Source organism: Heptranchias perlo, chromosome 10 (assembly GCF_035084215.1).
Source record: "Heptranchias perlo isolate sHepPer1 chromosome 10, sHepPer1.hap1, whole genome shotgun sequence".
Classification (NCBI taxonomy): domain Eukaryota; kingdom Metazoa; phylum Chordata; class Chondrichthyes; order Hexanchiformes; family Hexanchidae; genus Heptranchias; species Heptranchias perlo.
In genome coordinates, this window is record NC_090334.1 from 49,162,494 (window position 1) to 49,187,697 (window position 25,204).

Sequence of the window (25,204 nt, forward strand, 5' to 3'; positions counted from 1 at the left end):
CTGTTATCGCCCATGTGAATTTATTGCTCAGACCTGTATAATGAAAATGATAATTGCACAATTTTCTCATATTAGCACAGGTGAGAAGTGCCACATACAGTATATTGAACTGACGTATCTTGTTCTACAGAGAACATTAGTTGTCTTAAAACAAATTCTAACCTGAAATTAAAGTTTCCAAAATGAAAGCATGAATTACTACTTTGAGGCCGCAACTTCAGAACGCTACGAAAATTCAACTTTTGGCATAGACTTTGGCTTCAAACACATGTACTACTCTGCAATCAATGGCTTGACTAAAAACAGAAAGGAAGTGCTGATTGAGAGGCTGGTGCAGGCAGATGTCTGTCTTAAAGCAAATAAATCACGCAAAGCAACGTTAAGCTAAACGCAAGAAATTCTTATTTATTCACTAAGGTAAGGAGCAGTACAGTAATACATAGCGCCATCTAATATTAAGTGTTACAAACGGATACACTTACCGGTGCCTCGAACCTCTTGGCATTATTCCTTTTCTTTGTTTTAAAACTGCTCGTCAGTAGCAGCCAAAGAATTACTTATTTTGTGTAACCAGTTTCCTTGTGGTGACGTCATGAAGTTCCACCCAGTTACATATTAAAAAGGGAGTGGCATTCGTCAGCGGGAGAGAGTGAGGTGTGAACACTATTCTTATTCAAGACACCAATCGAGGTGCCCGTAGAGCAAGAATCCACGCTGGAACCAGAGTCTCTCACTTTTGGAGCCTACAGGTTTACTTTAAAGAAGATATTTTTTTTGTGGACCATTGCTTATGTTTTAATCTGTTGTGGAGTAAACAATTTATTCCGGATACTTTGCAGCAATAATTTTCAAACTTTTGTGTGTGTTGAATCATTCTTCTGACACCCAAACGGCAGTGTCAGCTACCCAAAGGAAACGATGTTATTAAATTTTTATTCATACACAGCAACAAAAGCCTAGTTAGTCAACAGAAAACATAGAAATCTGACGACTTTGGGGGCCTGCAAGGATCCCCTTTTGGACCTACTAGGGTCTGACAACCCCAGATTGAAATTTTATGCCCTTAAATAACTGGCTTTGGGATGATCTAATCTGAAATGGGGTTCCTGTTTTTAAGGATCATAAAAGATGCAACCAGTATGTGATTATAATTATGATCAGAAGAACTCCTAACATTTATGTCCAGCAAGCTAAATGCTACAAACTGTAACATTCGTCTTTCTCCTAAACTACCACAAGCATGTTCTATAAACACCATATGCTTATTGTCTGAATTTCCTCTTTCCCCTTCTCCATAGATTAGTGTCATAACCCAGCTTTTGAGAATTGCAAAGTATCCTTTCTTTGACCATCATGTTCTTTCCCTACATTACAACAGTAACTACACTTCAAAAGTAATTGGCTGCAAAGTGTTTTGGGACGTTCTGAGGTCATGAAAGACCCTATATGAATTAAAGTCTTTCTTTTTATTTCTAACTAGTCAATCATTTGGAAATTTATTGCGCGTGAAGAATTCAGTATTGTTACATGTAGGGCTGGAACTGTTTAAAGAAAGCTAGTTTTAAAAAATCTCAATACTAGCATGTCCTTGAACTTGTTTAATCTGTTACTTTTGTACTTGAATAAAGTGCAAAGGAGGACATATTTTAATGGGACTGAATTGATGGTTTCATCGAACCATCCTTTTATGCCTGTGAATGTATTATAGTAAGTATTTTCCTAAAGGATGTGTGCATGATTTACTTGAGTTATTCAGTCCCATCTCCCCAGGTGTACAGTATATTCATATGGTTCACAGATGCAATTAGCTTAGCAACTGTGTTTCACAGATGCAATTAACTTAGCAATTGTGCCACCTGGGTCTGGATCTGGTGGTCCAGAGATGACAACATATTGTGAGACAAATACAGGACAAATCATTGGTGTTTGCAAATGGCAAAATCTAAACTTATAAACATGCTCATTCCCCAGAGAGTATTGAAGATAGATACTTTTCAAATCTTAAATGTCATTTTAGCAGTTGAAGGTTTTCTTGAAAAGTTGGATCTAATGTATGTGTCCATAATTATTCCAACCCAGAGATCATGGACTATATATTTTTTTTGGAAATGTTAAGAATTATTTTGTAGTGTTTTGCTTTAAAAGCTGAATGTGCTAACACCGCAGAGGTTACTAATATTTGTCCATAATGTAAAGAGACACGAAGGAGGTATCTCTGACTAGAGGTATGACTTTTATATTGTAAGCAGTTGTGTATATTGCTGAATGTTAATCTCATTTGTAACTCTTGAACATTGAGTTCTGGCAAGATATTGTTGATGCACAAAATATTACACATCCCCCTTCTTTGTTCCTTCCAAAACTGGTTTTAATTCTAACATCTGTTCTGAAGCTGTATGAGAAATCTGCATCAAACATCTCCAGGACACAATGAAACATCAGCCATTTTAGTTAAATTGAGTTTATGTTACAGTAATAAACATGCATCTGACACCTGAGGAGTTTTATTACGTTACTAGTGGATCTCCAGTGGTCTTGCTCATGGTAAGTCCATGGATTCACTGTTTTATAACTAGGAGTGTTTATACAATGTAGAGCTATCAGGGCCACAGATTTACAGTAATTGAATAGTCAAATCCCATTTTTATTAATTGGGATTTTACTGGTGCTTTGGGAACTAAATTTCACAACCCTTTTATTCTGTGGCTTTTATTTTTATTAATTTACCTACATATTTAATTTTAATCCCTTACCCTTTTTAAAGCTTAGAATACACAAAATGCTATGTAAGCTTACTTTGAAATTTATCCTCTAGCTTTTCTTCAAATAATTTTGGAAAAGTAGCTTCTGACAGTTTGTTCTGAATTTAATGAAAATATTCCAGCAGTTCAGCCACTGAATGGTAATGATGCACACAGCGAGAGCGATATTGTCACAGTCCTACTTTAAAAAAATGACGTCCAAGTCTAGGCTTTTGCGAGAGACAGAGCTCCAAGTAAAAACTTTAATGAATGTATTAAAAGAGAAACACACTTTAATGGATAAAGTTAAGCATATTATTGTGAAAAATGTAACTTTTGAATGTTTTCTTTGGTTTAAAACTTCATTTTGCATAGTAGAATTTTCAGTTATTGAGAAAAAGGCAGATGAAATATTTTCAGAAAGCATTTTGAGTGATGATGATGGGGGAGCTGTGGCAGACAAATCAAAGTTAACATTGAAATGTAACAATCAAATGTGGACAAAGGTAATGTTTACATAGGCTGAATTTATAAACTGCTGTGACCCATATACAAATTTTAATATATTATAGATGGTTATTAGTTTGTTTCAGTATCACAGTGCCTACACTGAAAAGATTTAAAAATGGCCAGTCCATGGGCCCTGAAATTTGTCTGGACTAAGAAGCATTCCGAAGGTTAATGCAAAATACTGTGTTACATGAGAGTTAGACTTATCTATGAACCTTTGGGTCAAACATTCATCAATCATTTTCTGTCTTTTTCAGCATTTAATCACCACCTCAGTCAGGCACATCAGAGGCAAAAAATGGCTGATTTGCTAAAAGGGTATAATCAATTTATAGTTAACAACCCATCATCAGAATGGGGAATAGTAGTGATATAATTTGCCTTCTCCATCTCCTGTACCTATTATAAAAACGTTACATTTGATTGATTCATTAATGCTTAATGTCACATTTGTCCTTTTTCATAAAGCAATGACTGCACTGTTATGCATGCCTTTTGTGGATGTGATAAACTTGACAAGAAAAATAACTTACTTTTTTCAGACTAACAACTTTTAAATCTGCTAAGTATTTACCTGTAAAGTTTCAATCCATACTCAGCAAATATCACTATAACTATACATTTTCTTGGTTATAATGATTACATTTGAGATTATAAGCATAATGTGACAAGGGAAAATTGAAATAACATTTTTTTTGAAGTATTGGACTTTTCAATTCTGTGCAGCAAAATGGTGGTGGACTTACCATGAAGGAACTAAAGTGTCAGCATCTCAGTTGTTAAAAACTACTTGATTGGAATTACAAAAGACAGAGGTTCCTACACGAAGGGAAGTTGAAAACTATTGTAGGTGGGACCTCCGGGTTGCTGACTCTTATTTGCACCCTTCAATTGAAGTTTTAGTGGAGGCCCAATCGCAGAGACTTTAACCTGATTACAGTTTTATTAGTTGCTCCATTGGGCTACCTCCATTTCATCCTCTTTTGGTGTCTTTTCACTGTTGAAGTACATAAGAAATAGCAGCAGGAGTAGAGCATGTTGCCCCTCGAGCCTGCTTCGCCATTTAGATGGAGGATTAGCCATGATCATATTGAATGTTGGAGCAGGCTCGAAGGGCCTAATGGCCCAGTCCTGCTCCTATTTTCTCTGTTTCTATGTTTAATCAGATCATAGAATCATAGAAAGGTTACAGCACGGAAGGAGGCAATTCGGCTCATCAAGTCCACACCAGCTCTATGCAAGAGCAATCCAGCTAGTCCCACTCCCCCGCCCTTTTCCCCTGTAGCCCTACAAATGTTTTCCTTTTAAGTACTTATCCAGTTCCCTTTTGAAGGCCATGATTGAATCTGCCTCCCCACCATCCCCTCGGGCAGTGTATTCCAGATCCTAACCACTCCCTGTGAGAGAAAGCTTTTCCTCATGTCACCTTTGGTTCTTTTCCCAATCATCTTAAATCTATGTCCTCTGGTCCACTAGTGGGAACAGTTTCTCTCTATCCACTCTGTCTAGACCCTTCATGATTTTGAATACCTCTATCAAATCTCCTCTCAACCATCTCTGTTCCAAGGAGAACAACCCCAGCTTCTCCAGTCTATCCACGTAACTAAAGTCCCTCATCCCTGGAATCATTCTAGTAAATTTCTTCTGCACCTCCTCTAAGGCCTTTACATCTCTCCTGAAGTGCGGTGCCCAGAACTGGACACAATACTCCAGTTGTGGCTAACCAGTGTTTATAAAGGTTCATCATGACTTCCATACTTTTGTACTCTATGCCTCTATTTATAAAGGCCAGGATCCCATATGCTTTTTTAAACTGCTTTCTCAACCTGCCCTGCCAAAGTTCAACGATTTGTGCATATATACCCCCAGATCTCTGTACCTGTACTCCTTTTAGAGTGCCCTCTAGTTTATATTGCCTCTCCTTGTTCTTCCTACCAAAATGTATCACTTTGCATTTTTCTGCATTAAATTTCATCTGCCGCATGTCCACCCATGCCACCAGCCTGTCTATAGCCTCTTGATGTCGATCACTATCCTCCTCACTGTTCACTACCCTTCCAAGTTTTGTCATCTGCAAATTTTGAAATTGTGCCCTGTCCACCCAAGTCCAAGTCATTAATATATATCAAGAAAAGCAGTGGCCCCAGCACTGACCCCTAGGGAACACCACCGTACACCTCCCTCCAGTCTGAAAAACAACCATTCACCACTACTCTCTGTTTCCTGTCACTTCTACATCCAAGTTGCTACTGCCCCCTTTATTCCATGGGCCACAATCTTGATAAGCCTACCATGTGGCACGTTATCAAACGCCCTTTGAAAATACACATACACCACATCAACTTCATTGCCCTCATCTACCCTCTCTGTTACCTCATCAAAAAACTATCGGGTTAGTTAAACACTATTTTCCTTTAACAAATCCGTGCTGGCTTTCCCTAATCAATCCACCCTCATCCAAGTGACCATTAATTCTGTCCTGGATTATAGTTTCTAAAAGTTTCACCATCACTGAGGTTAAACTGACTGGCCTATAGTTGCTGGGTTTATCCTTACGCCCTTTTTTGAACAAGGGTGTGACATTTGCAATTCTCCAGTCCTCTGGCACCACCCCTGTATCTACAGATGTTTGGAAGATTGTTGCCAGTACCTCCGTAATTTCCACCTTTACTTCCCTCAGCAACCTAGGATGCATCCCATCTGGACTCGGTGACTTATCTACTTTAAGTACAGCTAGCCTTTCTGGTACCTCTATCAATTTTTAGCCCATCCAGTATCTCAACTATACCTTCCTTTACTGAGACTCTGGTAGCATTTTCTTCCTTGTTAAAGACAGAGGCAATGGCTGATCTTCAACCTCAACTCCACTTTCCTGCCAGATCCCCATATCCCTTGATTCTCCTAGAGTCCAAAAATTTATCAATCTCAGCCTTGAATATACTCAACGACTCAGCAGCCACAGCCCTCTGGGGTAGAGAATTCCAAAGATTCACAACCCTCTGAGTGATGAAATGCCTCCTCATCTCAGTCTTAAATGGCCGACCCTTATCCTTCGACTATGCCCCCTAGTTCTGAATCCTCCAGCCAGGGGAAATAACTTCTCAGCATCTACCCTGTCAAGCCCCCTCAGAATCTTATGTTTCAATGAGATCACCTCTCATTCTTCTAAACTCCAGAAAGTATAGGCCCATTCTACTCAACCTCTCCTCATAGGACAATCCTCTCATCCCAGAGATTAATCTAGTGAACATTCATTGCACCCCCTCTAAGGCAAGTATATTCTTCATTCGATAAGGAGACCAAAACTGTACACAGTACTCCAGCTGAGGTCTCATCAAAGCCGTGTACAATTGTAGCAAGACTTCCTTACTCTTGTACTCCAACCCCCTTGCAATAAAAGGCCAACATGCCATCTGCCATTTCCTGATTCCCCATTATAATTTCTCCTGTCTCAGCATCTAGGGGAGTAACATTTACTTTTGCTACTCTCTTCCTTTTTACATACTCGTAGAAGCTCTTGCACTCAGTTTTTATATTTCTTGCTAGTTTACTTTCATTTTCTCCCTTATCAATTTTTTGATTGTCCTTTGCTGGTTTCTAAAGCTCTCCCTATCCTCAGGCTTACTACTCTTGGCAACATAAAATGCCTCTCCTTTAATCTAATACTATCCTTAACTTCTTTAGTTAGCCACGGATGGATCACTTTTCCCATGGAGTTTCTATTTCTCAATGGAATGTATATTTGTTGAGAATATTGAAATATTTCTTTAAATGTTTGCCATTGCTTTTCAATCGTCATACCCTTTAATTTAATTTCCCAATCTACTTTAGCCAACTCGGCCTTCATACCTATATAATTAACTTTAAGTTTAATTCTCTAGTTTTGGACTTAAGTATATCACTCTCAAACTATCAGATTACAATCACTCTTCCCTAGAGGATCCTCTATTATGAGATTACTAATTAACCCTGTCTCATTACACAATACAAGATCTAAAATAGCCTGTACCCTGGTTGGTCCTATGACGTATTGCTCTAGGAAACAGTCTCAAATGCATTCCACAAACTCATCCTCCTAACTACCTTCGCCAATTTGATTTGCCGAGTCTATGAAGATTAAAGTCCCCCACGATTACTGCATTACCTTTTGTTACAAGCTCTTATTAGTTCATGATTAGTACTCTGTCCAATGGTATAGCTACTATTAGGGGTTCTGTAAACTACTCTCAACAGTGTTTTCTGCCACTTGTTATTTCTTATTTCCACCCATACTGATTCTACTTCCTGATCTTCCAAGCCAAGATCCACCACAGTCCTTATGTCATCCTTTATTAGGTCGACACCCCTTCCTTTTCCATTCTGCCTGTTTTTTCTAAACATCATGTACTCTGGAATATTCAGTTCCCAATCTTGGTCACTTTGCAACCATGTCTCTGTAATGGCTATTAGATCAAACCTATTTATCTCTATTTGTGCAACTAATTCATTTATCTTGTTACGAATGCTCCATGCATTCAGATAAAGAGTCTTCCATTTTGATTTTTAACCATTTTTTTCCTGCTTTGGCCTTACTTGTTGATGCTCTATTATTGGTAAACACTGTCCTTTCCTGCCACACTCTGCTTACCTTCACCCAAATCACTACACTGCTCTGTTGCCTTGACTTTTCTCATTAGATTTCTAAATTTCCCCTCACCTCCCCCTCCTCTTTTTAGTTTAAAGCCCCATCTACAGCCCTAGTTATTCAATTCGCCAGGACGCTGGTCCCAGCCTGGTTTAAGTGGAGCCCATCCCAACGGAACAGCTCCCTCTTTCCCCAGTACTGGTGCCAGTGCCCCATGAAAGGAAACCCCTGTCTCCCACACTACTCAGCCACGCATTTAAAATTCTGTTCTGTTTGTCCCTATGCCAATTTGCATGTGGCTCAGGTTGTAAGCCAGAGATTATTACTTTTGAGGTTCTGCTTATTAATTCAGACCTAGCTCCTCAGACTGTCTCAACAGAACCCCATTCTTAGTTCTACCCATGTCGTTGGTTCCTATGTGGATCACGACAACTGGATCTTCCCCCTCAGGCTCCTAGTTCTCTTCCAGCCGTGGGGAGATGTCCTTACCCTGGCACCAGACAGGCAACACAGCCTTCGGGACTCAGCCATGGCTGCAGAGAACAGTGTCTATCCCCCTGACTATACTATCCCCTAACACTACCACATTCTTTTTTACTCCTCCCACTTGAATGGCCTCTTGCACCACAGTGCTGTGGTCAGTTTGCCCATCCACCCTACAGTCTTTGCTCTCATCCATACAGGTAGCAAGTATCTCATACCTGTTAGACAAGGTCAAGGGCTGAGGGTCCTCCATCACTAGATCCTGGGTCCCTATACCTGCCCGACGAGCAGTCACACCCTTCTGTCCCTGACCACTGAACAAATCTAAACTACAACCTAATCTAAGGAGTGTGTGACAACCTCCTGGATCCATGTGTCCAGATAACTCTTCCCCCCCCCTCCCTGATGTAGTGCAATGTCTGCAGCTCAACAACTGAGCTGAAGTTCCTTTCCTATCCTACACCGTCCTCCTGGGATGGTGTAGGAGGGAGGGATTTAGATTCCTGAGATATTGGGACTGGTTCTGGGGAAGGTGGGACCTGTACAAGCGGGATGGGTTGCACCCGAGCAGGACCGGGACCAATGTCCTCGCGGAGTGTTTGCTAGTGCTGTTGGGGAAGGTTTAAACTAGAATGGCAGGGGGATGGGAACCTGAGCAGGGAGACAGAGGAGGGGGAAACAAGGATACAAACAAGACAGAAAGGGAAGAAGCAATAGTGGAAGGCGGAGAAAACAAGGTCAAAAAATAAAAAGCAAAATAATACTAAGATGACTAGCAATCTTAAAAAGACAAGTCTAAATGCATTGTGTCTAAATGCACAGAGCATTCGCAATAAGGTAAATGAATTAACAGCATGGATAGATATTAACGGGTATGATATAGTTGCGATTACGGAGACATGGCTGCAGGGTGACCAAGGATGGGAACTGAACATCCAGGGGTATTCAATATTTAGGAAGGACAGACAAAAAAGGAAAGGAGGTGGGGTAGCATTGTTAGTAAAGGAGGAAATCAATGCAATAGTGAGGAAGGATATTGGCTCGGAAAATCACGATGTGGAATCTGTATGGGTGGAGCTAAAAAACACCAAGGGGCAGAAAACGTTGGTGGGGGTTGTCTATAGGCCCTCAAACAGTAGTGGAGATGTAGGGGAGGGCATTAAACAGGAAATTAGAGATGCAAGCAAGAAGGGTACAACTATAATCATGGGTGACTTTAATTTACATATAGATTGGTCAAACCAAATTAGCAATAACACTGTGGGGGGAGGAATTCCTGGAGTGTGTACGTGATGGATTTCTAGACCAATATGTTGAGGAACCAACTAGAGAACAGACGATCCTAGATTGGGTATTGTGCAATTGAGAAAGGATTAATTAACAATCTTGTTGTGCGGGGTCCCTTGGGGAAGAGCGACCATAACATGATAGAATTCCTCATTAAGATGGAGAGTGAAGTAGTCGAATCCGAAACTCGGGTCCTGAATCTAAATAAAGGAAATTACGAAAGTATGAGGTGTGAGTTGGCTATGATAAATTGGGGAACTTTACTAAAAAGGATGACGGTGGATAGGCAATGGCTAATATTTAAAGAACGTCTGCAGGAATTACAACAATTATTCATTCCTGTCTGGCGCAAAAATAAAACAGGAAAGGTGGCTCAACCGTGGCTTACGAAAGAAATTAGGGATAGTATTAGATCCAAAGAGGAGACATATAAAATTGCCAGAAAAAGCAGCAAGCCTGAGGATTGGGAGCAGTTCAGAATTCAGCAAAGGAGAACAAAGAGATTGATTAACACAGGAAAAATAGAGTATGAGAGTAAACTAGCAGGGAACATAAAAACTGACTGTAAAAGCTTCTATAAATATGTCAAGAGAAAAAGATTAGTGAAGACAAATGTAGGACCCTTACAGTCAGAAATGGGTGAAATTATAATGGGGAACAAAGAAATGGCAGAACAATTAAACACATACTTTGGTTCTGTCTTCACAAAGGAGGACACAAATAACCTCCCAGAAATGTTAGGGAACTGAGGGTCTGGTGAGAGGGAGGAACTGAAGGAAATCAGTATTAGTAAAAAAAAATACTGCTAGGGAAATTAATGGGCTAAAGACTAACAAATCCCCAGAGCCTGATAATCTACATCCCAGAATACTAAAGGAAGTGGCCCTGGAAATAGTGGATGCATTGGTGGTCATCTTCCAAAATCCTATAGACTATGGAACAGTTCCTACAGATTAGATGGTGGCAAATGTAACCCCACTATTTAAAAAAGGAAGGTGAGAAAAAACAGGGAATTACAGACCAGTTAGCCTAACATGAGTAGTGGGGAAAATGCGAGAGTCTATTATAAAAGATGTGATAACAGAACACTTGGAGGGCATTAACGGGATTGGACAAAGTCAGCTTGGGTTTATGAAAGGGAAATCATGCTTTACAAATCTACTGGAGTTTTTTGAGGAGGTAACTAGTAGAATAGATAGGGGAGAACCAGTGGATGTGGTGTACTTGGATTTTCAGAAGGCTTTTGATAAGGTCCCACACAAGAGGTTAGTGTGCAAAATTAAAGCACATGGGATTGGGGGGAATATACGGGCATGGATTGAGAATTGGTTGACAGACAGGAAACAGAGAGTAGGAATAAACAGGTCTTTTTCCGGGTGGCAGGCAGTGACTAATGGGGTACCGCAGGGATCAGTGCTTGGGCTCCAGCTATTCACAATATATATCAATGATTTGGATGAGGGAACTAAATGTAATGTTTCCAAGTTTGCAGATGACACAAAGCTGGGGTGGAATGTGAGCTGTGAGGAGGATGCAAAGAGGCTTCAATGTGATGTAGACAAGTTGGGTGAGTGGGCAAGAACATGGTAGATGCAGTATAACGTGGATAAATGTGAGGTTATCCACTTTGGTTGTAAAAACAGAAAGACAGATTATTATATGAATGGTGACCGATTGGGAAAAGGGGAGGTGCAACGAGACCTGGGTGTCCTTGTACACCAGTCGCTGAAAGCGAGCATTCAGGTGCAGCAAGCAGTTAGGAAGGCAAATGGTATGTTGGCGTTCATTGCAAGAGGATTTGAGTACAAGAACAGGGATGTCTTACTGCAGGTATACAGAGCCTTGGTGAGACCACATCTGGAGTATTGTGTGCAGTTTTGGTCTTCTTACCTGAGGAAGGATGTCCTTGCCATGGAGGGAGTGCAACGAAGGTTTACCAGACTGATTCCTGGGATGACAGGACTGGCGTATGAGGAGAGATTGGGTCGACCAGGCCTATATTCCCTAGAGTTTAGAAGAATGAGAGGTGATCTCATCGAAACATATAAAATTCTAACAGGACTAGACAGACTAGATGCAGGGAGGATGTTCCCAATGGATGGGGAATCGAGAACCAGGGTCACAGTCTCAGGATACAGGGTATGCCATTTAGAACCGAGATGAGGAGAAATTTCTTCACTCGGAGGGTGGTGAACCTGTGGAATTCTCTACCACAGAAGGCAGTGGAGGCCAAGTCATTAAATATATTCAAGAAGGAGATAGATATACTTCTTAATGCTAAGGGGATCAAGGGATATGGGGAAAAAGCGGGAACAGGGTACTGAGTTAGACGATCAGCCATGATCATTTTGAATGGTGGAACAGCCCTGAAGGGCCGAATGCCCTACTCTTGCTCCTATTTTCTATGATTCTATGATTCCTTGAGCTGCAGACACTTACTGCAGATGTGGTTGCCTGGGATCACGCTGTTCTCCATCATTCCACATGCTATAGTTAGGACACACCATCTGCCCGGCCATCACTTATCGAACCAGGGTCAAGTACCGCCATATCTCTTTCTTGTTTGAGATCCGTTTGGGTTTCTGCTTAGATTCCTTCCAGCTGTGCTGATTGGGATTAAGAACCGGAAGTCCTGCAAACGGTCCCATTTATTTCTGTTGCCACTTCAGTTAGGATGGTTTCCTTGGTTTGCACTCTAGTCAACTATTTCAACACCTATTCTCAAAGACTAATTTCTGTTTACCAATTCCTTTGATTTTGCATTCAGCCAACCCACCTTCAAGCTGTTCCACTCTGGAACTCTTGTACATCAAGAGTAGAGTTGTTTTCACAGACTACGCTACGAGCATCTGACAAGTAGCCAGCTGTTGCTTCTATTGCAGCTGGTCATGGCAGCTGTAGTTTCTATCACCAGTCTTTGTACAACCCTTGCATCAAGCTCACCGGGTTGTAGAACCTGATCTACAGCACTTAATTCTGGAATCTGTCTCCAGAGGCTACAGTCTCTGCTATAACTTGCTCTTCCACAGCCACTGCAGTCACAAGGAACCCCAGTTCATGGGATTCTGAACTCTCAAAGATGCACCAATGGGGTCACTGTCCCATTTTGTACAGCTTGAAATTTGTTAATAGAAGCTTAGTGTAATTTTACTTCATGGTCACTTTCCAAAGTCAGACCCTTTGATTCTAGAGCTACATCACTGTGTACAACTGTAGTCACTCCCACTGCTGGATTGATTTTGATGGTCTCTCCATTGAACTACTTGCTCGTTCAAATCATCATTGGTCCTTTCCTACAACCACTCTTTGTTGAACCTCTTCCGATCGCTTCCTCTCGTTTTCCCTGGCCTTCCAAAAGTCCCCTGCCAGAAGAGAGTTGCTCCTGGAGGGTCTCATTAGTCTGAGGACTCTGAGACCGGCCAACTTGTTCCTGTACTCTTCCAAGTTGCCTCTAATCTTCTGGACCATAGTCAGTGTGTCGGAAAGATTACTTTGCCGTTTTGCAGATCTTTCCACCTGTTCATCATTGGATTTCCTCCTTTGATCTTCAGTCACCTCTTGCTTCTTTTGAAGAGCTACAACCTCTTCAATATGGGTTTCATAAGTGGACTGGATGCTCTGGTTTTGAGAGGTCAGCTCCACAACCTCAGTGTCCAACTTTTGCACTATCTGCGCCAGCTCGTTCCTCTCTAAGTCTTCAATGCACATCGGATTACTTTCCAAAGCCTGAATCTGTTTAGTGAGCATCTCTAGTTCAGCTTCCTTCTCAACCTTCAATGTCTCATACTACATAACAGAAGCCTTAATGCCCATCCTCTCCACCTCTTTCTTCAGCGCAGACACTTGTTGCAACTTACTCTCTTTTGGCTTCCATCTCCCTCTCAAAACTAAGCATCACATCCTTTTTGACCCTCAGGGTTTCCCACTTTCAGTGGAGATAGAGGACAACTTGCTGAGCCGTCCACTCTTCACTTTGCCAGTCTTCTGCCAGCTGGTGCCTCAGTTTCTTCTCTTCCTCCAGCTCTACGTTCAACGCATCGAGCTGTCTGGTCAGCCTTTCCTCCTGAACCCATACAGCTTGTTCGAGCAGTTCCTTCTGATCAACCATCTTATTGACTGACTGCTGGAAGCTGGCAATGGTCACGGTTAGCTGGCTTTTCTCTTCCTTGTGAAGTGCCTTCATGGTCTGCAGGTTGACCTCCAGGCGGAGCTTGGCTTCCTCGATGCCCTGCAGCTTGTCGGCCTGCTCCTCCGACTGGGTCCTCATCTCCTCTACCTGCTGCTCCAGCGCTCTCTTCGCCTTTTCCAGCTCGTGCACGCTCTTGCCCACACCGTCCATGGCACTCATCAGGTCTTCCCTCTCGACTTGGTGCTGCTTGTTGAGGCCCTCAAGCTTGCGGACCTGTCTCTTCTCGCTATTCACTAACTGAGCCTGCAGGGAGACCACCTGCCACCTCAGATTCAGCCTCTTATCCTTTTCTTCCTGGAGCAGCTTCTGGGTGTCCTTTAGGTGGAACTCCGAACTAGACATCTCCTTGGCCAGTTTGATGGTTTTGGACTCAGTGCTCCCCAGAGCTCCGGCAGTGTCTTCCAGATTGGCCTGCAATTTGAGGACCCAACCCATGCCATTTTCCTCCTGACTGTTACCAAATAACCACATGTCACTGCGCTCTCCCTCAACCTGGGGAAAGCCTTCTACAGGATTGTTTTACGTCAACTTCTCCATGGACAACCTCAGCCAGATGGAGAGGGCAGTAGGATTCCACTCTGTGGCTGGCTTCCCACAGGTACAGGGTGCAATTAATTGCACCCATATAGCAATCCGAGCACCTTCCCATGAGCCAGGACTGTTCATCAACAGAAAGGGATATCACTCCGTCAACACTCAGCTCGTTTGTGACCACCGCAAAAGATTCTTTCTTGTGTGTGCCATATTCCCTTGCAGCTGCCACAATTCCTTCATTCTGAGGGAATTCAACATCCCAGACCTCTTCCATGCACCGAACACCCTTAAGGGCTGGCTCCTCGGGGACAAGGGATACCCCCTACACAAATAGCTCATGACACCTGAGGAACCCCATCAGTGAGTAACAGTGTCAATACAACAACAGCCACATCGCCATCAGGTCTATAATTGAACATGTGATAGGGCTGCTCAAGATGCGATTTAGGTGCCTTGATCATTGAGGGAGCGCTTCAATACACACCAGCGAGAGTGGGTCGCATTATAGTTGTGTGTTGTGTCCTGCACAACAGAGAGGGGTACCGATTGAGGAGGCCCCATCCCCTCATCTACCATCCCCATTGAGCAGGAGGATGACGAACCCATGGGAAGAGCAGCGGCTCACCTGGCTGCTCATGAGACCAGGAAGTCATTCATTTGTGAACAGTTCTCGTAAGATCAGAAAGTGAGAAAAGAGTCCAGTCCTCACATCACCTGGAAAGACAAGTGCCAACACCAGCCCCCCCCCCCCACAAAACAGTCCTGCAACTATGCATATGCTCACTGTAAAGTGACCCAATGGGTGGCATCAAGTGTCGCCGTTCATGGTGAAGCACATGAAAGGGTTTTATCACAAAAGCCAGTCAAGAATGGGCAAGACATGGCAGTAGCGGTGAGAATGATAACATTTTGTGTGACTTTAACAAAAAACAAAACATAAATGAAAAACATGACAGTCTGTCAGACACCCTTGTGCATAACCTTCGTGATCACAAAACCTTCGTCTTTCTCTCCATACTACTTCTACGTGGTGCATTCACTGTGACTGTAGCAGAGGTAGTGGCAGGTTGTTCACGTTAATGTTCATGCCGACTGCCTAGATGCTTTCTGCCTACACCCTCTTGGAGCCCGTGAGGGCCCGTCCAATGACTGCTCCACCTGCACCTGTGCAGGTGCTGACTTGGACACCTGGAGAGGAGGCAGCATTGCGGGTACAGGTTGAGAGGGGGGCAATGGGTGAGATGTGGTAGCACTTTTGAGTGGTGTCCCCACTTCCATGTCCCCTTTTGCCATCATCCCACCCCTGAGCCAGGGCCACATCATTCCTACCACTGGACAACAGTTTGGAGGACATGTGTGATGCCTTGTGAGGCCACTTCTAAAGTATCTGTCAGCTTGTTTAAAGCGGCAGAACATTGTTCACCGTGAGTCCGAACGGCCGTTGTCGGGGCCTGAATGGACTCATTTATGAAGCTCAACGGAGGCTAGCCTTCTCCATCGCAGATGTTCCTGCACTTACCAGCGACACTGTCTCAGTCAGTTGCGCACGTCCCTGTGACAATATCTCTGAGATTCCCTTCCTTACCTGCGCCACCATTCTACTAATGCAGGAGTTGGACTCCTCCATCCTCTGCACTATTGTGGAGAGTGTGCGTGGCACCTGTTCCAGTGCCTTGCAAATGTGCTGCTGTCCCTCGACTATTCTCCTTTTAAAAGGATGGACCCCGGGGTTCAGCATCTAGTTCCTGGAGAGGAGTGCGCCCACTGACGCGGACTCTCCACAGCTGCCCCTGCTACCAGTGTCTGCTCGTGCTTATTTAGTGTGTAGTGACTCACCAGGTGCCAACTCAACTAACTGACTACTAGCACCCACAGAGGTGTGAGTATCTCCACTGATGGATGGCTCGCTAAAATGTGATGGTGCGCCCTCAGAGGCCCGGAGCTCCTCTGAGGAATCGCCCTCTGCAGTCACTGAGTAGCCTGTAAGAGAACAGAAGGCAATATTAAGCATGATCACAGACGTGTCATGTTGCGCGATGAGCATACTGATGTGTTCAATATGCCAAGCATTGTTAACATCAATTCATGTTGTGTGTGATGAATGTTAAAGTTACATCACCAGATGTTTGTGGGATACCAGTCTCGGCGTCCCCATTGGACAGGCACTCGAGGGCGTGCAGGGCCTCCTCCTCCTATTTGTTATGGCCCCCCTCCAGTCCTTGCCCTCTCGCGTGCATTTTGCACTCTCCTCCTAGAAGGGGTGAAAGTACAGACATGTGAGCGAGTGATGGTGAAGTGGTCAGCCGATGAATGCATTACTTTGGGTGAGGCTGACCGTGAAAGAGATGCATCAGAGGCTGAGTATGAGACATCACATTGGATGAGGATTGGGGTGAGTGGTGACAAATGGGGAGGTGAGGAGGTAAGTTTAGGATGAGCCTTAAGTGGGTGTGAAGAGTGATGTGATGGAATAGTCTTGGCAGTGTAGAATGAGTTGGTTGGCCGGGGTGGGGGGGGGGTTTGATGTACAACACGGAATGCAGGAGAATCAGTAAGAATACTGACTTTTGCTGACCTAGTTAGGTTATTGAAATGTTTCCTGTACCGGACCCAACTGCTGCTGGTGACCTCCACTGCAACCTCGAGCCAGGCCTTCTTGGTGACAGAAGCAGGGCACTCCTATCGGCCAGGTAAAACAGTTCCCTCCTCCTCCCACTCCTCCTCCTCCCACTCCCACCAGCCAGTAGCACCTGAAGTGAGACATCATTAAATCTTGGAGCAGCCTTGCCCCTGTGCTGCTCCACTGTGTTGTTTTGGTCTTTGCTACAGCAAAAGCCATTGGAGCAATGGCCCTTTTAAATAGAGACGCTCGAGCTGACAGGCTATCATGCGGGTTTGTAGTCCACCCACTGCACAGCTTTCGGGCAGCAAACCCGGAAGCCACATTAAAGGGCCATCAATTAACTCGCGATCGCGTGGGGAAAGGTAAGATTTTATTATCCGGGTTTGCCGTGTGCCCGTTGCCCCTCCCCCCACACTGCCATTTGAAAATCGAGCCCCATGTGTCAGAGTCCTACCGTCTCTTAACCTTCTTCATACCACAAACAATAGTCCTTGACCAATTTATGCTTCATACCACGTTTCTTTTCATTCACTCCACACAGTCACACTACAGTACCTTTGGCGACATCTAGTACACTGTCCCAGTCCACAGTACATTTGGCGACATCTAGTACACTGTCCCTGTCTCTGTCCCTGTCTCAGTCCTAGCCTCTTTTAGCTGCGTGCAGCTGCCTTTCAGCTCATTAGCTGTTTTAGAGGTCTCAGAGGCCAGGCCAGGCCCGGCCCGGCTACTTTCCAGCTTCCTCTATAGGCTGTGTTTAGGAAACTCTGTCTCAGCAGCAGCCCTGTTTTGCTTGTGCCTCACCCTTTTAACTCTCACCTGACTGGGTCTCCACCCACTCCAGCCTTAATTGCTTCTTAAAGGTGAAGTCTCTTAAAAGATCCCAACCCCTCCTCTTAAAGGGAGATTTCTTAAAAGGGTCACACCCTTACTCAGGGATCAGGGCCCTCAGTTACTCTGCTACAGTACATACACACACCATTTCCTAAAAAGAAGAGATCAGAAGAAATTGCATAGGCCAACTGACAAAAGCAAGTGAAACAATGTCAATATATTGATTGAAGGGTTTTTTTTGAAAAAGCATGTTGTTTGTAGAAAAAGGAAGGATGCACTTAATATACACCACACGGACTGCAGTGGTTCAAGAAGGCGGCTCATCACCACCTTCTCAAGGGCAATTAGGGATGGCCTTGCCAGCGACGCCCTCATCCCATGAACGAATAAAAAATAAATACAGTTTCTGATACAGTTGACTGCTGATTAGGTGCAAACTGTAATTTGTTATCAAATAATCTGAATATTAATTCAATAAATTAGTTATCAAGAAAATACTGGCAGATCTGATAAATAAAACAATACAATTTCTTTGAGATAACTGAATTCCCTTTTTCTGGATCTGTTGTAATCCCTTGTGTTAAGTTAGAAGATTCTTATTAAATATTGAACCCTATTGAAGCTCTGAGGACTTGCATCACAAGCTGAAGAAACTTGGTCAAAGGCCCAATGACAGGAGCTATCTAGTTCTAGTCTGATAAAACAGAACAGTGAACCATCCTGTTATACTCAGCATCTTATTCAGGCACATGCATCAAATCTACAGTGTATGCATCACAATATTAGTGAAATATGTAAAAAAGCATCATTGTATATTAATTCCACTGAAAAGATAGATCATTTGCTAATATAGCAATGTACTTTGCTTCCATATTCATCACTATGACAGAAAGGAAATAGTTACTGGGTTTTACATAGAATCTACAGCACAGAAACAGATAATTTGGCTCAACTGGTCTATGCCGGTGTTTAAACCCCACACAAGCCTCCTCCCATTCTAATTCCCTCTTCCTACCCTGCCCCTTATTCTTTTCTCCCTCATATGTGCATTAACCATGCCTTAAACGCATCAAATCTATTTGCTTCAGTCACTCCACGTGGCAGCAAGTTCATTATTCTCACCATTCCCTGTAAAGAAATTCCTCCTAAATTATTTATTTGGTCTGTTAATGACTATCTGATATTTATGGCCCCTTTTTCTGGACTCACCCAAAAGTGGAAACAGTTTCTCCACCCTATCAAACTCCTTCATAATTTTAAAGACCTCTATTAGTCTTTTCTTTTCAAGAGAAAAGAATCCCAGCCTGCTTAATCTTTCCTCATAGTTTAGGTAACATTTCTAAACAATGCTAAAATGAAGTGCTGTTTGAGTTTCATCCTTATACACATGTACTTAACAGTGTAATAAGTTCTTTACATTTATGTATTTGCTATCCCTTATGTAAACAACATAAATGTTGCGGTTGCTTGATATCAAAGCTCTGCCAAGAAAAGAAATTCAGATTAAGTAGAATGTAGATTGATATTGAGTCATTTAGCACGTGGCTGCTCTCAACTTGCTAAAGGGAAAAAAATTTACAGGGCTATGAGGAAAGAGCAAGGGAGTGGGACTAATTGGATAGCTCTTTCAAAGAGCCGGCACAGGCACGATGGGCCGAATGGCCTATTCCTGTGCTGTACCTACTATTATACTTATGATGCTATGAACTATTTCCTCATGGAGAGGTAGCAGCAAAGGCCAGATGCTTCCTCTTTAAAAAAAGGAAGGAAAAATTGGCAAGTGACCCCAGACCACTGTTGAGCACTTCCCAGCTGTCAATTCCAGCATGGAACTGGGAAGCCTGAGAGCAAGATGTATGCTTGACTTTTCAGCTGGAGGATGGAGTTGCATGAAGAACAACAGGGGAAGCAATGGAGGAAGATAACATAAACCTCAGGCAAAATTAAAGAGAATAAAAATATTTTGTCTCAAAGAATTTAACGAGCTTCCAAAATAGTTGACAAATACTTATGTTCATATGTGGAGATGTCAGTGATGGACTGGGGTGGACAAATGTAAGGAATCTTACAACACCAGGTTACAGTCCAACAGTTTTATTTGAAAATCACAAGCTTTCGGAGCTTTCCTCCTTCGTCCGAAGGAGGAAAGCTTGTGATTTTCAAATAAAACTGTTGGACTATAACCTGGTGTTGTAAGATTCCTTACATATGTTCATATGGGCATCGCACTAGCGCAGTGTGCTGCTCCATAGACCAGTATGGTATAAATTCACATGTCTATTTCCCAAATAGTGCATGTCACTATCTCAATCATGCCATAAAGAAGAAATGATCGGAAGAGGCCAATTACTCCTCCACAGGGCGGGAAGCAAAATGAAAGGGCTGGTCACCGCAGGCTGATCTCTTAACAGGCACCTACTAATTGATGAAACCTGCTCTTCAGGCGTTCATCTCAACTGGGGAATGTGTGAGGTGCAGAAACAAAGGAAGCGTTAGCAGCAAGATTACAAAGGTTAAAATTAAATGTATGATAAATAAAGAGTTAGACAAATATGTTTAACTTTTTTGCAGTAAAATTTATGAAACATGTTACATTTTTATACTAAAAAAAGTACCTCACTTGGGTTCGGTCCCAAGATTTGAATGTTTATGGCTTTGAGCTCTCAAGGTGGGGGGCAAGGTAAGTCCAGGCTCCACATCCTCCACCTTTGATAGCATCTTCATGCACCTTGGTACCTATCATACTCTCTGTCAGCATCTGGATGTCAGAGATACTTATGCAAAGGGCAGTCTCCACAAATACGCAAGCTCCACCTTTACTCAAAATCACTCTGTCAATCCACATTGCCTGGCACAAGGCCTGCTACTAGTCTTCAAGGATATTTCATTTAAAGGGACAATGCACCTGCACTTCTCTTCATCATGGGATGCATGAGTTTATATGGGGAAGGTGTCCATGCCACTCGCATGCCTTTAACATTGTACTTCTCTTCCTCAAATGGAAAAGGTGGTCCATAACCAACACTGAAGAAATGCCCTGTTGATGCTAACTCGGAGTCCACATGAACAGGGTGTGCTTGAAATCGTAGGCTGACAGACAGAAGAGGCTGTGGAAGGTGACGAGGTTGGACGGGAGGTGGCAAGAGAAGATTGGCAAAAGCTGGGAAACACTCATCATAGGTAGTGATAGCTTTATATGCCTTCTCAAAGTTTCACAATACTTAAACACCTAGGCCCAAATTTTAATGAAACCCACCAGGCGGAAATGGGACATTGAGAAATTGAAATCAGGAAAATCGACTTACTGTTCCATTCCCACCGGGAACTCGCTGACCACCATATTGACTCTGCAGCTGACTGAGGTTGTAAGCGCACCTGTCGGAAAGTGGCAGGTGCCTCATGAATAAATTCAAATAGGGATCCGATGGCATCATTTGGATCCCAATGTGATTTTTAACTGGGCCGGTCAGAAGTCCTGCCCAGCGGCCAACCCGCTGAGTAAAACTTAGCAGCGTTGGCTTCACAAACTGACTAACATAACTGGACGCTGCATTTAAAGAGCACTCACCTGCAGGCACTCAGGTCATTGGGATCTGTGTGTTATTGTGAGTGGTGCATTTCCAAGCTAGTTTTGAGCTTCCAGTATAATTTTTTTCTGATTATTTTCCCCCTTACCCACCCTCATTAAGCACTCACTGTTTACCATGGATGCTGTTTTTGCTTCACTCCTTTTGGATGGATGAACAGTTGGAGGAAGAGGAGCAGCAGCAGCAACCTGAAGAACCAGGACAGGCAGCAGCTGGGCCTGTTAGAACAATGTTGTCCAATACGTTTGCCGCTAGCCATGTGGCTAATTGGGAATCCAGATGTGGCTAATTGCATTTCTGATTAGTAAATAAAAAATGAGTAATAGACACCGGTGTTGAGCACGTGATTTCAATACTCATTCGCACAGCATATGCATGTGTACTTTAATGTTTTTGTGTGTTTGTTGGCAAAATTGTAATAAAAGTGTGCAAGTGTTTTTTGACTGTTGAGTGCTTTACTTCCTTGGTTACTGAATGGTGGTAGATATTTTTTACAAGTAAATATACACGTGAAGTACATTTAGCTGTATTGTGTGTGCATGTAAGGCATTTTTTACTAAAATCAGTGCGTGTGACTAAAACGGTTTTGTCGTAACCACACCTGTGGTTAGTCAGCAATTTCTATTGGACAGCACTGTATTAGAAGCCTGCTTGTGAGGAGGGGTTGTTTGTAGAAGGCCTTACCCAGCTCACAGGATCTATAGGCCAAGGCTTACTTTCTTGGATATTTCTGAGGAGCAGTGCAGGAGGAGGCTGCACTTCACCCGGCAGGCTGTCACTGACCTATGCAGCTTCTTGTGGCAGGACCTGGGGGGCCATGTTTTTCCAATGGCTGTCAAAGCCACCAATACCTTTTAAGTTTTTCACCACAGGCTCCTTCCAGGCTGTTACAGGAGAAATCACCCACAACTCCCAGTCTGCAGTGCTCAGCTGCATCAAATAGAACACCAGTGCTCTCCTTGCCAGATCCAACCAGTACATTACCTTTGTGATGAATGCCAACAGCCAAAATGAGAGAGCTCTGGGATTTTGCAGCAGTGGCTGGCTTCCCTCATGTCCAGGGCATAACAGACTGCACTCATGTAGCTATCAGGGCACCAGAGGATGAGCCAGCAGCTTATGTTAAGGAAGGCCTTCCATTCCATCAATGATCAACTGGTGTGTGATCACTGTAGAAGGATAATGCAAGTCTGCGCCAGCCTTCTAATGTCCTATCCTGACAGCTCTTGCAGGGTCGCTAATCTTAAGCGCTTGCTGCTCTAGCTCCAACAGCACCATTGACAGCAATCCTCTCCTAGTCTTACTTCTTTCCCTGTTGTTATGCATCGTCTTGTCATGCAGAGCTAGAGGGCGAGAGTTAGTGAGTGTCTCGTACAAAGGAGAGTGCAGATGTGTGGGGCTTCTAGTTGTTGTGCAGATGCTGAGTGAGAAGAAGCAAGATGCAATCAGGAAAGGGAGGTGTTGAATTGAAAGCAGATGTGTGGAGTATGAACTGAGGAAGGAGCCATGAGAGAAGTTGGTGATTCTGCTAAGGCTAGCAAGTGAGAAGACAATGCTGTTAGTGGTTGCTGTGAAGGGAGCAAGGCAGAGCTGAGTGTGTGTTTGTAATGAGAATGAGAGGTGGTATAGTGTGGCTTTGTGCTGGGTAGTGAAGGATGTGATAGAGGGTATTGTTGAGAGTGGTGGGGGAGGGGAGTAGGACTGGATAAATGAAGAGCTGTATCACCCTTGCTACTCTTGTGAGGTAATTGAAGTGCTTCCTGCACTGTATCCAGATCCTGGGGGTGACACTCCATGAGCTGATGACCTCTCAATCTCCATGCCCAGTGGTTTTTGGAGATCCTCCTGACACTAACTGGGAAGTGTCCTTCCTTCCTTACCCTGACCTCTTCCAGGAAGACCTCCAGGAAGGCCTTGGAGAACGCGGGGGCTTGCCTGTAATTCATACTACCTCTGTTTGTTGATGCAGCACCCCAAGTCTTGTAGCAAGGAATGCAACCTTGCTTTAAGAGGTGCATTCCGGCTTTAAATAAACCTCTGGCTGACCCACCGGAAATTGCACTCTGGAAGAGACAGTGAATTACTGAATTCAATTCACAATGTTCCAAGATGGCATTTGCAATCATAACGTCTGGATTGTTAGTCTAGTACCATAACTTCTGTGACTGCTATGGGTTGTATTCCCCTTTAAATCGAATATAATAAGTGAGAATGACTTCGAGATGCAATGAAACCCTAAACCCCGATTTTAACTCAGGGTGGGAGTTCTGCTGGCGGGGGCCGAGATGGACGGCAAACTGTCCTGACCTCGGGAGCGTGAGGCCGGAGGGATTTTAACTCCTGGACCTCATTTGCATAGATATATGACAGTCTCTCGTCAAAAGCCAGCAGGACGTGGTACCTGGCCGGCGGGCGGGAGGGGAATGTAGGGCCACAGGGGGCCGTCATCGAGGACTGAAGGAACGGTCCCCGGCTCTCGGGTACGTGGTTGGAAGGGGGTTCAGAAGCACCTCGCAGTTGGGGAAGGGAGTGGAGGCAGGAGCAGGAGAGTCCTAAACTTTCCTTGTGGGGCCCAGAGGACTACTCCTGGTCCTCCTGATCCCACAATTTAAAAGAAATTAAAAACCACTCATCTTTTTGTGCCTTGTCTCGCGCCTGCTCCTCTTCTTGCTAGGTTTCCCAGCGCAGGGCCCCAGTTATAATTGTAGTTGAGCTCCGGAGCCTGATCTGCATATTTAAAGATGGACCCGCTGGTTTCCACTGGGTGTCCCGTTCGCCTTCTCAGAAAAGCAGGCTAAAACCAGGACCTTGGCGGGTAAGTCCCACGGACGATTTTAACTGGCTGCCCGACCAAAATCGGCCCTGTAGTGTCAGGAAAATATAATGGGGGTGATGACAGGTGCATGAATCAAGCAATTGCATACGATGTGAGGCTTTTAGTGAGATGAAATCCTGCAAGGATATTAATGAAATATTACTTGCAGGGAAAGACTGGGGAAATAAAGGGCCCTGCTCTACTTTATAACATTGATGGTAAGCTATTGAAGTCCTTTAACTCAGTGATGGAGAGGTGATTGCAAATTATAGACACAGTTACTTCAGTGAATTATGAAATATAACAGGTTGCCCCTCCCTTGCTAAACACCAGGATGGATGGGGGGTTAAAAATGTAAAAATCGGAAACCCAACCCCAACCTGCCTCCAACTCGCCCACTTCTGGGTTTAATGGAGGTGAGTTGGGGGGTTGGCGACTAACCTGCTCTCCAGAGGCAGGTCCCTCATTTAAATATTTTAATGAGGCTGCGTGCCTAAGATTTAATTTGTGTTTCAGGTTTAACACTGGCTGGCTGGATCGAACAGGTAAGTGCCTTTCCAGCTTGTGGGTCAGGAGGAGCAGGAGAGCTTCCCCCAGGCCCACCAAGCTTACCTGCTTCCCCACCGCGATCGTACCCCCATGTTGGAACCCCCCCCCCCGTGATTGGATCCCCCCCGCGATCGGCTGCCCCCCCCACCCCCGCAAACGTGCTGAACCTCCGCTCCCCCCACCGTGACCTCTACAACCCCCCCCCCCCCCATATGTTCGATCCACAATCTCTCCAACCCCCCTCTCGATGTCTGACCTACGATCTCTCCGCACCCCCCCCCCCCCCCCCCCCCGATGTTCCACCCCGACCCACGATCTCTCCCTTCCTCCCTCCTTCCCTCCCTCCTCTCCCCTGCCCGGCTGCGGCCTAGTGCTGCAGCTTACCTGCCCTACAGCCAGCCTCTCAATCTGGCTGGCTGCGGACGGGA